The following is a 12,012-nucleotide window of genomic DNA, read 5'->3' as shown; positions in this document are numbered from 1 at the left end:
TGTCGTTGACAAATGAGTTCATGATGCTCATAGCTTTGCTTGAAACTCCGACATCTGGGTGAACTTGTTTCAAAACATTGTAGATGTAAATAGCATAACTTTCCTTTCTCTTTCTCTTGCGTTTCTTTTCACCAGTTCCACCAATCTTTCCTCCTTTTTTGCCGGCTCTTTTTTCACCTTTCTTGGCTACTTTAGGTGCCTGTTTTCCTCCTTTAGCTGCTGCGTCAGACATGGTTAAAAATTTTTGCTACTTAACTTGTAAATAAGCATTAAACTGCAAGTCAAAACTTTTTGTTTATAAGTAAAAAAATCGGATCGAATTCGATCCGAAAACGCCGATACGCAATTTAATTGGTTAAAAAAAAAATCTTTTGTTTAATACTTAATTATGATTGGTTAAAAAAACATGATTTCGATCCTATTTTTATGATGAAAAAACGAGTAAAGTTTATTTCGTTAACACTTACGTTAAATATTCGTACGTTTTTGTATTAACTTACAAATCAAATCGCAGTTATGTCTGGACGTGGAAAAGGTGGAAAAGCTAAGGCTAAAGCCAAGACAAGATCCTCAAGAGCTGGACTTCAATTTCCAGTCGGTAGAGTGCATAGATTCCTTCGTAGAGGGCACTATGCTAACCGAATTGGATCTGGAGCACCAGTTTACTTAGCAGCCGTCTTGGAATATTTATCTGCTGAGATATTGGAGTTGGCTGGTAACGCAGCAAGAGACAACAAAAAAGCTAGGATTATTCCAAGACATTTACAATTGGCTGTTCGTAATGATGAAGAATTAAACAAACTTTTGAGCGGTGTAACCATTGCAGCTGGTGGTGTTTTGCCAAACATTCAAGCTGTCTTACTCCCAAAGAAGAACGACAAAGGACAGAAGAAGTAAACCGCTACACTCAGAAAACAACGGCTATTTTTATAGCCACACATCTTTAAAAAAACATTGTTTTTTTCACAAAACTATAACCTTAAAGTCTAATAGATAATCCATGCATACGCCTTGTCCTAAGTAACTCAAAGAAATTAAATAAAAAAATTTGATCACAACGTCAAAATAAATTGCACGTATTTGCCCCTACTAATGTCTACGGCCATACCACGATGAACACACCCGTTCTCGTCTGATCACGGAAGTTAAGCATCGTCGGGCCGGGATAGTACTTGGATGGGGGACCGCCTGGGAACTCCCGGTGTCGTAGGCTTTTCATTTTCATTTGTTGCCTTTTCATTTCAATGGTGCTGTGATATATTTCTTGTTATAACAATTAAGGAACGTGGCGGTTGTTGAAAGTGTTTCCTATGACATTTTCCTACGACATTTTCAGGTGATAGTACGAGAAAAAAGAGCTTTCAAATGCATACAAACTCGATCTATTGCCGATCATCCAATAACCCTGACGGAATGGCAAATAAAATAAAATTCCGCCGCCTTCCGAGGACTTATATCGCAATCACGTTTCGTAACAGCCAAGCGAGGTTTTACCTTAGCGTTTAAGTCACCACCGACATTTGGCCGCGCAACTTTTCTAAGCTCATTCATTTTGACTTAAGGAGGGGGCGAGCGCGGACGCAGGCCCCCACTACCAGATATTGTACGGTCGAGTTACTGACGTTTGCAGTAATCGCAGAGGTCAGCCCAAGCGTAGTGCAATGCAAGAGCCTCACTCTGGAAGAAAACCCTCATTGATCAGTCTTTACTTCCCCGTCAGGTAAGTATGAGTTGGAACTGCACCGTAGCATGAGGGTACCCTTCAAAGTTTGTTAATGCTTGTGGCTTGAGTGTGTTATAAACTGCCGTGTCGCGGGGCATAGGCTGTATTCTCCCCCAGTGTACGCGTTTTGTTCCCGCCGTAGACTATGCAGAGTGCCGTCGGAAAGAGGACTGCTATTATTCTTTTATTGCTTATGTGGGCCGCCATCGGTAATAGTGCAACACCAAGGCAACCCGTGGTCACGGCGTGAATGAATCCACCTCCATGACCCAAGGCCAAAAATCAGATTAATATACTGACCATTCAGAGAATGGCCTACCAGATATTAAACTGATAAGAACAGATACTACACTTGATCTTAGCCATTAGGCCGAGAAGCGATAAAGAACAAGCGTTGCCATGATAGGCATCGTCCACACACCGTAACTGCTTGTGGAGCATGTCACGTTACTGTAAAGCTTACAACTGTCACCGCGTACGGATGGACGGCGACATAGTAAAAATCACGGCTGTTGATTTAGCCGTAGGATGGAGAGCGACTGTAGCGAGTGGATGGTAACTTACATGAATGCTAACAAAGGCGACGATACTAAGTGCGTGATATTACTTTCCAATATGACTGCGTACATTCCGTTTATCAACGCATTACGCCAGAACGTGCGCGCGCGTTACACAGTAGACCATGCAGCCGAAATGCGACAGTGCGACCCTGCCAGGAGTCGAACCTGGAATCCCCTGATTCGTAGTCAGATGCCTTATCCATTGGGCCACAGGGCGATGCTTATGACTTCGCCCCATCGTTATTTTGGCTTGCGCATTCGTTTTACTTACGACAGAATTCTTCGTGTTTGTAGCCATGAAAGAAAGGGACTTCTGTGAGTGAATTTTTTTACTGTGGTCTAATAAAAAAGTCGAAACGCAGTGCCCAATATATGAATTGCTCCTAATAGCCGGAAACAGGCCGTGTCGATGATGTAGGCCGACATACGCAACGCAAACCAAAGAACGCTTTATGAAAATCCTAACACGGGCGCGGAAGAAGCCCAAATTAACAGAGTAGATGTAATGCTGAAGACCTCAAACTCCAGCAGCTTCTCTTTCAGACTATTGCGTCGTGCTACAAATAAAAATTAACATGCTTTCGCATAGTCGCGGCTCCCAAAACGGACATTATACGATGTACAGAAACACACATTTCTGTTTTCGCGCCAAATCAATTCCCGGGAGTGGTACTTTTACGTCCGCATACTTCGCACCGTCTTAAATTATATCTCATTTACACGGTAATGTTTAGTATACTTCTACTGTGATAACAAGCATCGTTTATCGTTGGATTGTTGTAAGAAAACATTAAAAATGAGTGAAGCAGCTTCTCCAAAGAAAATCGCACCCAAGAAGAAACCTGCTGCAAAGAAGACAGCTGATCACCCTAAATATGTGGACATGATCAAGGCTGCTATCGCTACCCTAAAGGAACGCGGTGGTTCATCTCGCCAAGCTATTACAAAATATATTCATGCAAATTACAAAGTTGCTGAAAACTCAGATCATCATCTGAAAATGGCTCTTAAACGAGGAGTAACATCAGGCGATTTGATTCAAACTAAAGGCACTGGTGCTTCTGGATCATTCAAGCTAGGTCAGGTAAAAAAAGAAAAACCTAAGAAAAAGGCCGCAGCAAAAAAGCCAACGGCAAAGAAGCCTACTGCAAAGAAAAGTACACCAAAAAAGAAGCCAGCAAAGAAGAGCACGCCAAAGAAAGCAGCAAAGAAGCCTGCCACAAAGAAAGCCTCGGCTAAGAAACCAGCAGCTAAGAAACCCACAAAGAAGCCTGTTGCTAAAAAACCTGCAGCAAAGAAGGTCAAAAAGACTCCCAAAAAGGCAGCAAAGAAGACCGCAAAAAAATAATTTGTGTGTATCTGGCTATTACATTAACAAACGGCTATTTTTATAGCCACACATTTACAAAAAAACATTATCTTGGTACAAAGTTAAACTTGTTTAAGTCACTTAAACAGTTAAAAAAGAGTAATTTTAAGATTAGATTCCCTAAGTTTAAGTATTTTCGTTTTTAAATTTCTTATTTTCTTGCTTTTACTTTTCTTGCCCTTCATATTTTTAACATTGTCAAACTTTATGTAGCATAAAATTTTTATGTAGCATAAAATTTAAACAGAAAGCAGAACAAAGTTTGATATAAAAAGCTAGCCGTAATATTTTTTATGGATGTGTGGCTATAAAAATAGCCGTTTTTTGTTTGGTAAGATGCTTAGGCACGTTCCCCACGAATTCTTCTTGCCAACTGGATGTCTTTAGGCATGATTGTAACTCGTTTTGCGTGAATGGCACACAAGTTAGTATCCTCGAACAAGCCAACAAGGTACGCTTCAGAAGCCTCTTGCAGAGCCATAACGGCTGTGCTCTGGAATCGCAGATCTGTTTTGAAGTCCTGAGCAATTTCTCGCACAAGACGCTGGAAAGGCAACTTGCGGATCAAGAGCTCGGTTGACTTCTGGTATCTTCTGATTTCTCTGAGAGCAACTGTACCAGGTCTGTAACGATGTGGTTTTTTCACTCCTCCAGTAGCTGGTGCGCTTTTCCTCGCAGCTTTAGTGGCGAGTTGTTTTCGTGGAGCCTTTCCTCCAGTAGATTTACGTGCAGTTTGCTTTGTACGAGCCATATTTTAAGAAGTCGATGTAGTACGGATACACAAGACGGTCTAAAATGCACTATCGCGCCAAAGTTTTATTTCTCATATTGATTGACAGCTAAGGTTCAAAACAAACCATTTGATTGGTGCTAAGAAAGTAATTTCTGATTGGCTGCATAATGACATTACGCTCATTACTTTAACATTTTTATAAAATCTGTGTTTTTTGGCTACGGGAAAACGGCTGTATCTTCTGATACACAAAAGCTTTTGACTTTTTTTTTTTTTAGTAAGTAGCAGAAGGTTTGGCGAATTCCAACGATGCCAAATTTATTGCCTTACTGAAACATTAAGACCACGAATTTTTAAAAAAACTACAGTTTTACTTAAAAAAATGTACAAAATGTTCGGAACATTTTGTAATGACGCAACTCTATTGGTTAATTAGGGTGTTTCCACGAGCAGTAGGTAATTTTATGGCCTCTTTTTAAAGCTGTCTGAATTCTGTTAACTCAAACGTTGTTTTTGTACTCGTTCTGTACGCAACTATATCAATATGTCTGGACGCGGAAAAGGAGGTAAAGGATTGGGAAAAGGAGGTGCTAAACGTCACCGAAAAATTCTTCGTGATAACATTCAGGGAATCACAAAACCTGCTATTCGACGTCTTGCTCGACGAGGTGGTGTCAAACGTATCTCTGGCCTTATCTATGAGGAAACCAGAGGTGTACTGAAGGTTTTCTTAGAGAATGTTATTCGTGATGCTGTAACCTACACAGAGCACGCTAAACGCAAGACCGTTACCGCTATGGATGTTGTTTATGCCTTAAAACGTCAAGGAAGAACTCTTTACGGATTCGGAGGTTAAGCGTTGTCATTGCTCAACAAAAACGGCTATTTTTATAGCCACAAATCTTTTAAAACATTACTTTGTGCACGCTTCCAAATTACACAATGTGTAAAGTCTTGTCACAGTTACATTTATTGCTATACGATACTATGTCATATATGACACAAAAAAAATTTAGAAATACTTTGTAGGGTTAATTTGCCTGGGAGTGTTTCCGTGAAAAGCTGGGTTAAGTTAAATGTAAGCAATAACATGGATCAATGTACTTGTCTTTTCTGCAAGTACAGCTAATAATACGTATGAAAAGTGAAGCTAATCCACACACACACATGGGGAAGTATTTTAAATGTAGGCTAGTGTTCTTAAGCACATTATTTAGAAGTTTTATTAACTTCGGTTAACTTGTAGTGACGCCAAGTAAATGTTTTTTTAAAGATGTGTGGTCTTAAAAAAGACCGTTTGTGTTTGGTAGACGTTGGTTTACTTGCTGCTTGTGTATTTTGTGACGGCTTTTGTTCCTTCACTGACTGCGTGTTTTGCAAGTTCTCCAGGCAAGAGAAGACGTACTGCGGTTTGAATTTCACGAGAAGAGATGGTCGACTTTTTGTTTTGAAGAGCCAAACGCGAAGCTTCGGAAGCAATGCGCTCAAAGATGTCGTTGACAAATGAGTTCATGATGCTCATAGCTTTGCTTGAAACTCCGACATCTGGGTGAACTTGTTTCAAAACATTGTAGATGTAAATAGCATAACTTTCCTTTCTCTTTCTCTTGCGTTTCTTTTCACCAGTTCCACCAATCTTTCCTCCTTTTTTGCCGGCTCTTTTTTCACCTTTCTTGGCTACTTTAGGTGCCTGTTTTCCTCCTTTAGCTGCTGCGTCAGACATGGTTAAAAATTTTTGCTACTTAACTTGTAAATAAGCATTAAACTGCAAGTCAAAACTTTTTGTTTATAAGTAAAAAAATCGGATCGAATTCGATCCGAAAACGCCGATACGCAATTTAATTGGTTAAAAAAAAAATCTTTTGTTTAATACTTAATTATGATTGGTTAAAAAAACATGATTTCGATCCTATTTTTATGATGAAAAAACGAGTAAAGTTTATTTCGTTAACACTTACGTTAAATATTCGTACGTTTTTGTATTAACTTACAAATCAAATCGCAGTTATGTCTGGACGTGGAAAAGGTGGAAAACCTAAGGCTAAAGCCAAGACAAGATCCTCAAGAGCTGGACTTCAATTTCCAGTCGGTAGAGTGCATAGATTCCTTCGTAGAGGGCACTATGCTAACCGAATTGGATCTGGAGCACCAGTTTACTTAGCAGCCGTCTTGGAATATTTATCTGCTGAGATATTGGAGTTGGCTGGTAACGCAGCAAGAGACAACAAAAAAGCTAGGATTATTCCAAGACATTTACAATTGGCTGTTCGTAATGATGAAGAATTAAACAAACTTTTGAGCGGTGTAACCATTGCAGCTGGTGGTGTTTTGCCAAACATTCAAGCTGTCTTACTCCCAAAGAAGAACGACAAAGGACAGAAGAAGTAAACCGCTACACTCAGAAAACAACGGCTATTTTTATAGCCACACATCTTTAAAAAAACATTGTTTTTTTCACAAAACTATAACCTTAAAGTCTAATAGATAATCCATGCATACGCCTTGTCCTAAGTAACTCAAAGAAATTAAATAAAAAAATTTGATCACAACGTCAAAATAAATTGCACGTATTTGCCCCTACTAATGTCTACGGCCATACCACGATGAACACACCCGTTCTCGTCTGATCACGGAAGTTAAGCATCGTCGGGCCGGGATAGTACTTGGATGGGGGACCGCCTGGGAACTCCCGGTGTCGTAGGCTTTTCATTTTCATTTGTTGCCTTTTCATTTCAATGGTGCTGTGATATATTTCTTGTTATAACAATTAAGGAACGTGGCGGTTGTTGAAAGTGTTTCCTATGACATTTTCCTACGACATTTTCAGGTGATAGTACGAGAAAAAAGAGCTTTCAAATGCATACAAACTCGATCTATTGCCGATCATCCAATAACCCTGACGGAATGGCAAATAAAATAAAATTCCGCCGCCTTCCGAGGACTTATATCGCAATCACGTTTCGTAACAGCCAAGCGAGGTTTTACCTTAGCGTTTAAGTCACCACCGACATTTGGCCGCGCAACTTTTCTAAGCTCATTCATTTTGACTTAAGGAGGGGGCGAGCGCGGACGCAGGCCCCCACTACCAGAAATTGTACGGTCGAGTTACTGACGTTTGCAGTAATCGCAGAGGTCAGCCCAAGCGTAGTGCAATGCAAGAGCCTCACTCTGGAAGAAAACCCTCATTGATCAGTCTTTACTTCCCCGTCAGGTAAGTATGAGTTGGAACTGCACCGTAGCATGAGGGTACCCTTCAAAGTTTGTTAATGCTTGTGGCTTGAGTGTGTTATAAACTGCCGTGTCGCGGGGCATAGGCTGTATTCTCCCCCAGTGTACGCGTTTTGTTCCCGCCGTAGACTATGCAGAGTGCCGTCGGAAAGAGGACTGCTATTATTCTTTTATTGCTTATGTGGGCCGCCATCGGTAATAGTGCAACACCAAGGCAACCCGTGGTCACGGCGTGAATGAATCCACCTCCATGACCCAAGGCCAAAAATCAGATTAATATACTGACCATTCAGAGAATGGCCTACCAGATATTAAACTGATAAGAACAGATACTACACTTGATCTTAGCCATTAGGCCGAGAAGCGATAAAGAACAAGCGTTGCCATGATAGGCATCGTCCACACACCGTAACTGCTTGTGGAGCATGTCACGTTACTGTAAAGCTTACAACTGTCACCGCGTACGGATGGACGGCGACATAGTAAAAATCACGGCTGTTGATTTAGCCGTAGGATGGAGAGCGACTGTAGCGAGTGGATGGTAACTTACATGAATGCTAACAAAGGCGACGATACTAAGTGCGTGATATTACTTTCCAATATGACTGCGTACATTCCGTTTATCAACGCATTACGCCAGAACGTGCGCGCGCGTTACACAGTAGACCATGCAGCCGAAATGCGACAGTGCGACCCTGCCAGGAGTCGAACCTGGAATCCCCTGATTCGTAGTCAGATGCCTTATCCATTGGGCCACAGGGCGATGCTTATGACTTCGCCCCATCGTTATTTTGGCTTGCGCATTCGTTTTACTTACGACAGAATTCTTCGTGTTTGTAGCCATGAAAGAAAGGGACTTCTGTGAGTGAATTTTTTTACTGTGGTCTAATAAAAAAGTCGAAACGCAGTGCCCAATATATGAATTGCTCCTAATAGCCGGAAACAGGCCGTGTCGATGATGTAGGCCGACATACGCAACGCAAACCAAAGAACGCTTTATGAAAATCCTAACACGGGCGCGGAAGAAGCCCAAATTAACAGAGTAGATGTAATGCTGAAGACCTCAAACTCCAGCAGCTTCTCTTTCAGACTATTGCGTCGTGCTACAAATAAAAATTAACATGCTTTCGCATAGTCGCGGCTCCCAAAACGGACATTATACGATGTACAGAAACACACATTTCTGTTTTCGCGCCAAATCAATTCCCGGGAGTGGTACTTTTACGTCCGCATACTTCGCACCGTCTTAAATTATATCTCATTTACACGGTAATGTTTAGTATACTTCTACTGTGATAACAAGCATCGTTTATCGTTGGATTGTTGTAAGAAAACATTAAAAATGAGTGAAGCAGCTTCTCCAAAGAAAATCGCACCCAAGAAGAAACCTGCTGCAAAGAAGACAGCTGATCACCCTAAATATGTGGACATGATCAAGGCTGCTATCGCTACCCTAAAGGAACGCGGTGGTTCATCTCGCCAAGCTATTACAAAATATATTCATGCAAATTACAAAGTTGCTGAAAACTCAGATCATCATCTGAAAATGGCTCTTAAACGAGGAGTAACATCAGGCGATTTGATTCAAACTAAAGGCACTGGTGCTTCTGGATCATTCAAGCTAGGTCAGGTAAAAAAAGAAAAACCTAAGAAAAAGGCCGCAGCAAAAAAGCCAACGGCAAAGAAGCCTACTGCAAAGAAAAGTACACCAAAAAAGAAGCCAGCAAAGAAGAGCACGCCAAAGAAAGCAGCAAAGAAGCCTGCCACAAAGAAAGCCTCGGCTAAGAAACCAGCAGCTAAGAAACCCACAAAGAAGCCTGTTGCTAAAAAACCTGCAGCAAAGAAGGTCAAAAAGACTCCCAAAAAGGCAGCAAAGAAGACCGCAAAAAAATAATTTGTGTGTATCTGGCTATTACATTAACAAACGGCTATTTTTATAGCCACACATTTACAAAAAAACATTATCTTGGTACAAAGTTAAACTTGTTTAAGTCACTTAAACAGTTAAAAAAGAGTAATTTTAAGATTAGATTCCCTAAGTTTAAGTATTTTCGTTTTTAAATTTCTTATTTTCTTGCTTTTACTTTTCTTGCCCTTCATATTTTTAACATTGTCAAACTTTATGTAGCATAAAATTTTTATGTAGCATAAAATTTAAACAGAAAGCAGAACAAAGTTTGATATAAAAAGCTAGCCGTAATATTTTTTATGGATGTGTGGCTATAAAAATAGCCGTTTTTTGTTTGGTAAGATGCTTAGGCACGTTCCCCACGAATTCTTCTTGCCAACTGGATGTCTTTAGGCATGATTGTAACTCGTTTTGCGTGAATGGCACACAAGTTAGTATCCTCGAACAAGCCAACAAGGTACGCTTCAGAAGCCTCTTGCAGAGCCATAACGGCTGTGCTCTGGAATCGCAGATCTGTTTTGAAGTCCTGAGCAATTTCTCGCACAAGACGCTGGAAAGGCAACTTGCGGATCAAGAGCTCGGTTGACTTCTGGTATCTTCTGATTTCTCTGAGAGCAACTGTACCAGGTCTGTAACGATGTGGTTTTTTCACTCTTCCAGTAGCTGGTGCGCTTTTCCTCGCAGCTTTAGTGGCGAGTTGTTTTCGTGGAGCCTTTCCTCCAGTAGATTTACGTGCAGTTTGCTTTGTACGAGCCATATTTTAAGAAGTCGATGTAGTACGGATACACAAGACGGTCTAAAATGCACTATCGCGCCAAAGTTTTATTTCTCATATTGATTGACAGCTAAGGTTCAAAACAAACCATTTGATTGGTGCTAAGAAAGTAATTTCTGATTGGCTGCATAATGACATTACGCTCATTACTTTAACATTTTTATAAAATCTGTGTTTTTTGGCTACGGGAAAACGGCTGTATCTTCTGATACACAAAAGCTTTTGACTTTTTTTTTTTTTAGTAAGTAGCAGAAGGTTTGGCGAATTCCAACGATGCCAAATTTATTGCCTTACTGAAACATTAAGACCACGAATTTTTAAAAAAACTACAGTTTTACTTAAAAAAATGTACAAAATGTTCGGAACATTTTGTAATGACGCAACTCTATTGGTTAATTAGGGTGTTTCCACGAGCAGTAGGTAATTTTATGGCCTCTTTTTAAAGCTGTCTGAATTCTGTTAACTCAAACGTTGTTTTTGTACTCGTTCTGTACGCAACTATATCAATATGTCTGGACGCGGAAAAGGAGGTAAAGGATTGGGAAAAGGAGGTGCTAAACGTCACCGAAAAATTCTTCGTGATAACATTCAGGGAATCACAAAACCTGCTATTCGACGTCTTGCTCGACGAGGTGGTGTCAAACGTATCTCTGGCCTTATCTATGAGGAAACCAGAGGTGTACTGAAGGTTTTCTTAGAGAATGTTATTCGTGATGCTGTAACCTACACAGAGCACGCTAAACGCAAGACCGTTACCGCTATGGATGTTGTTTATGCCTTAAAACGTCAAGGAAGAACTCTTTACGGATTCGGAGGTTAAGCGTTGTCATTGCTCAACAAAAACGGCTATTTTTATAGCCACAAATCTTTTAAAACATTACTTTGTGCACGCTTCCAAATTACACAATGTGTAAAGTCTTGTCACAGTTACATTTATTGCTATACGATACTATGTCATATATGACACAAAAAAAATTTAGAAATACTTTGTAGGGTTAATTTGCCTGGGAGTGTTTCCGTGAAAAGCTGGGTTAAGTTAAATGTAAGCAATAACATGGATCAATGTACTTGTCTTTTCTGCAAGTACAGCTAATAATACGTATGAAAAGTGAAGCTAATCCACACACACACATGGGGAAGTATTTTAAATGTAGGCTAGTGTTCTTAAGCACATTATTTAGAAGTTTTATTAACTTCGGTTAACTTGTAGTGACGCCAAGTAAATGTTTTTTTAAAGATGTGTGGTCTTAAAAAAGACCGTTTGTGTTTGGTAGACGTTGGTTTACTTGCTGCTTGTGTATTTTGTGACGGCTTTTGTTCCTTCACTGACTGCGTGTTTTGCAAGTTCTCCAGGCAAGAGAAGACGTACTGCGGTTTGAATTTCACGAGAAGAGATGGTCGACTTTTTGTTTTGAAGAGCCAAACGCGAAGCTTCGGAAGCAATGCGCTCAAAGATGTCGTTGACAAATGAGTTCATGATGCTCATAGCTTTGCTTGAAACTCCGACATCTGGGTGAACTTGTTTCAAAACATTGTAGATGTAAATAGCATAACTTTCCTTTCTCTTTCTCTTGCGTTTCTTTTCACCAGTTCCACCAATCTTTCCTCCTTTTTTGCCGGCTCTTTTTTCACCTTTCTTGGCTACTTTAGGTGCCTGTTTTCCTCCTTTAGCTGCTGCGTCAGACATGGTTAAAAATTTTTGCTACTTAACTTGT

The 12,012-nt window shown here is 40.3% G+C and overlaps 6 non-coding genes across 6 annotated transcripts; 2 read left to right on the top strand and 4 right to left on the bottom strand.

Moving 5' to 3' along the window:
* The first annotated feature begins 1,094 nt into the window (after positions 1–1,094).
* LOC130658192 (5S ribosomal RNA) lies at positions 1,095–1,213 on the top strand. Its single transcript, XR_008985409.1, has one exon. It is a non-coding gene; the product is annotated as a 5S ribosomal RNA (ribosomal RNA).
* A 350-nt stretch (positions 1,214–1,563) lies between these two features.
* LOC130660455 (U1 spliceosomal RNA) lies at positions 1,564–1,728 on the bottom strand. The gene has a single exon (XR_008987654.1). It is a non-coding gene; the product is annotated as a U1 spliceosomal RNA (small nuclear RNA).
* Positions 1,729–1,913: 185 nt separating this feature from the next.
* LOC130661197 (U2 spliceosomal RNA) lies at positions 1,914–2,105 on the bottom strand. Its single transcript, XR_008988390.1, has one exon. It is a non-coding gene; the product is annotated as a U2 spliceosomal RNA (small nuclear RNA).
* Positions 2,106–6,970: 4,865 nt separating this feature from the next.
* On the top strand, positions 6,971–7,089 carry LOC130658190 (5S ribosomal RNA). The gene has a single exon (XR_008985406.1). It is a non-coding gene; the product is annotated as a 5S ribosomal RNA (ribosomal RNA).
* Positions 7,090–7,439: 350 nt separating this feature from the next.
* LOC130660150 (U1 spliceosomal RNA) lies at positions 7,440–7,604 on the bottom strand. The gene has a single exon (XR_008987351.1). It is a non-coding gene; the product is annotated as a U1 spliceosomal RNA (small nuclear RNA).
* A 185-nt stretch (positions 7,605–7,789) lies between these two features.
* On the bottom strand, positions 7,790–7,981 carry LOC130661195 (U2 spliceosomal RNA). Its single transcript, XR_008988389.1, has one exon. It is a non-coding gene; the product is annotated as a U2 spliceosomal RNA (small nuclear RNA).
* Positions 7,982–12,012: the final 4,031 nt, after the last annotated feature.

This window comes from Hydractinia symbiolongicarpus, chromosome 9 (genome assembly GCF_029227915.1).
Source record: "Hydractinia symbiolongicarpus strain clone_291-10 chromosome 9, HSymV2.1, whole genome shotgun sequence".
NCBI classification, from domain to species: Eukaryota; Metazoa; Cnidaria; class Hydrozoa; order Anthoathecata; family Hydractiniidae; genus Hydractinia; species Hydractinia symbiolongicarpus.
The sequence above is the reverse complement of the archived record's forward strand: the minus strand, read 5'-3'. Positions and strand labels throughout refer to the sequence as shown.